The sequence below is a fragment of the Epinephelus moara genome, chromosome 20 (genome assembly GCF_006386435.1).
Source record: "Epinephelus moara isolate mb chromosome 20, YSFRI_EMoa_1.0, whole genome shotgun sequence".
Taxonomy (NCBI): domain Eukaryota; kingdom Metazoa; phylum Chordata; class Actinopteri; order Perciformes; family Serranidae; genus Epinephelus; species Epinephelus moara.
Genome location: NC_065525.1, coordinates 35,950,615 through 35,954,388, shown reverse-complemented (window position 1 = coordinate 35,954,388; position 3,774 = coordinate 35,950,615).

The following is a 3,774-nucleotide window of genomic DNA, read 5'->3' as shown; positions in this document are numbered from 1 at the left end:
CCTGAAGAAAACTTACTATAGAGCTTTCATTTTCATGGTCTATCAGCTGCATATTAACAGGCAATACAATAAAACGCTGTTGCATTACTTCATTGCCTGTCTGTGCGTCTGCAGCCTCCGGGTCTGCAGAGACATCCTGCTGGCGTAAAGGCCAAGAGGTAACCTTATTTTGAAGGGCACAGCCCAAATGTAAGTGACAGAGCACGTTAGTCAATCAGAAGTAAGGGAGCGCTGAGAGCCCGCCCACCAATGAAACGAAATATGGAGTGGTAAATTTGTTTTTTGCAGTAGGATCAGAAAACAAGAAATTGAGCTGAATTTCGTTTTTTCATTTTTTTTGCCGAAAAAGACTTGTTTCTGGTTTCTGATTGTGTCAGTTATTCCCAGAAAACAAACGGTTAAAAGGTACCTTGGTCGCCAGAATTCAGACAAAAGATGACTGCAATCTGGTCAGAAAAGGTTTTCCGAGCAGTGGGATTGTGGAAGTTTATATTACCCACCAGCAGGCCCAGGTGCCCCATGAAATCCTCCGGGACCATATTTACCTGCAGCCTGATTGTGGCCAGTAGAAGTCATCAGGCAGAGGATGCAGAATAGAAGAATCATCCTTATCTTCAGAATGAAGAACAAAATAATTATTGAAACCACTTTTTTTTATTTTTACAAAAATTAGATCAGCAGCGTAGATGAGATTTTGTCTTAAATTTCCTACAGAGTGGCATTAAAAAAGCCATAAAGTTTTAAATCTAACTTGTCTTGAGCTGCAGGAACCCTGGGCTAAAAGATGGAAATCTGAACATGTTTGCTGTCACTTGTCCACTACCATTTTTGCACAAACCAGCATTCTAAGAATTTAAAAATGACCCAGGACCCAGGGAAATATTAATTATGATATATCATTATTTGGCTGTCTTTTGGCCTTCTTACTGTAGATACAGAGATGTGTTCATATCTAACCCGCTTATAGCTTTTAATAAGACTTAACTAAACAAGCTTTCATTGTTGAGACCACATGTTGTGGTTTCTAACTCGTACAGAGAAATGACTTTCAGGCTGTGAATTGGCATGAATTTCATAGCAAAGGAACTCACTGTGTGAACGAGGAGTGACGTGCAGGATGAGCTACTTCTTCACTACTTTTAAAGAAAAGTGATAAAGTAGTGAAGAGTGTATGTAGAAATTCAGTCCAGAGTTTGTAACGGATGTTGAGAGAGAGACAGATGATTAACTATGATAATCAGATCAGGGTGTCATGTCTCTCAACCGCCTCCAAGTGCACTCTCGTATCTTCTTGCTCTCCATGCAGTTCTCATACTCACAGAATTGAAGTAACATGTAGTGGCCACTGTTTTTTTGTTTGTCCTTTTTTTCAGTTTTTTTTTTGTCCTGTTGCAGCAGAGTGTTGCCAGTTAATGATAGTGCTCACCTCCTCACGTGCAAATGTTCCACCAAATCAAGTTCCCCTCTGGCAGTATTTTGCAAAGGCACCATTCTGGACTTTGTGCCTCACTAGACAATTGAGGTTAGTTTAAAGAAATCTAAAGAAGCCAGAGCATTTATCCCCTAAAGCCAAATGATAATGTGTGCTGTGGACATGGGGCTGACTGCACAAGGCTAGCACATTTGTGTGGCTCAGGAAAAGTGTCCCAAATAACTGGCATATTTATTGTGAGATCACAGAATTTCATAAAAATCATGAGTTATACCTTGAATAATTAAGATGCATTGAAAAATAAAGTAACACAGAGACTTAGACATCAGTTTTACAAATGCAGCAGACATAATGTTCTCTGAAGACACGTGATTCATGGAGCTGGGTCAGTAAAACAGCTCTCACTCTCACACCTAACAGCTTGAAGCATACACACAATGACACCATTTAAGAAATTCCCTCCTAAACCACTGAATGACACCATTTAAGAAATTCCCTCCTAAACCACTGACTGAAAAAATTAGCTCAAGACCTTTTTCCAACCACCTTTTTGAATCAGAACCATCGCAAACTTTCCCCACCCTGCTACTGAGTCATTACACCCGCAAACGTAATAACAGCCCACAAACGTAATACAAATCTGCAGCTTTGAATGTAATAATCCCGCAAATGTAATACATTTCCCACAAATGTAATAGCAGCTGCCTACTACTGTACAAACGTAACACACAATTTTCCACAAATGTAGTAACTATTACGTTTGCGGAAATTATTACATATGTGGGAAGGTGAAAATCTAAACTGTAATAACTTCCCACAAATGTAATATGAGACTGAATAATGATCTTTGTGGTTGTTGTTGTTTGTTTTTTTGTTTGTTTGTTTACTTATACACCTGCCAATAGTGATGCGTGTGTTGATAAGCAACCCACAGGTCGGGTGGGGCGGGTCAGAAAGTGACAGAGCAGCGTTCTGAGTAAGTTAGAAATAACTTACAGAAACACACACACACACAGGTCATTCCTTGTCAGTTCACAGAATTACTCTGTGGCAGCAAATATGTAGTTTAATTGAATTTATTTTATTTTCTTCTGCCTCTTGTTAATACGGATTTCTCTGCAGTCTCTGGCCTACAGTACCTGTTCAGCACCTCGGACAGCGGCGCTGCGGGATGGGTTGGCTCTCATAGGGGGTCAGGTGCAGGTTGTAAGGTTTTAAAAACCATGGTTTACAATAACTTAATCCTCCTCCACTCAAAAATGTGTTTTCTTCTTGTTCCTACAGATGAATGTTTGAGTCTCACTGTGCAGAATGATGTATGTGCAGAGCTTGACACTCGAAGGCTGTTTTCACATTTATCTGCTGAAAATGCTCATATGATGTTAAGGGCTAGGGCTACAAGCCTATGTTGGTGGCTTATGTAGCCTATGTTTGAACCATTTAATTAAAATATGTCTGCATATCAAAAGCCAAAAACTTGAATATGTCATTCATTCTTTGAAAGGGCTACAAGCATGATTTGTGACATCACAAATATTTTAGAAGCCAGTCATGGTCCAATGTTCAACTTACACAAGTGTGATGTGGAAACTTGAAGCCTCCAGTGCACATACACTGAGAATGGACTTAACAGTGAAACCTTTGGGATGAAGAATAAAGCTGGCATATTGATAGATTCTAGCATTTTTAATGAGGGAGAAGGTGTAGATGTCATTTTAAGGATTTTAACAAGATAATTGAATTTTTTGTGGAAAATCTATATCATGCATTATTATTCAAAGAGAAACATTTATATACGTTAAAACATGTCTTGAAGGAATCTTTAATGATTAAATTATCATTTATTTTCATCAAAAAAAGATAATTGTGATAATAATCACAATTATTTTAATCATTATTATTATTATTACTATTATTATTATTTTTCTTTTAATTATTTCTTCCCCATATACACACACATACAAAATCACACATACAATAATATAACTCGAACACACATGTATGCCCACAAACAGAGCAAGTTTTAACAGTACTATGCTATTCTTTTCTTGCTTTAATTCATGAAATTCATTAATTTTTGTTGAATTGATTCTTGATGCTTTGGCAATATTGTTGTTGTGATATTTACACCAATAAAGCAAATTTGAATCTAATTGAATTAATAAACCACGAATACTAAAAATCTGCAGCTTATACAAGTTGCTAACTAAATGTCTTCAACAGGCAATGACATTTTCTTCCCACATATTCTTGTCCTTTAGATTCTTGCCTATTTAGACTTATCAAGTGTTGTGTATACAAATGAGCAATTCCCTTACCGGGAAAGGGGTGAAAAGTTGTTC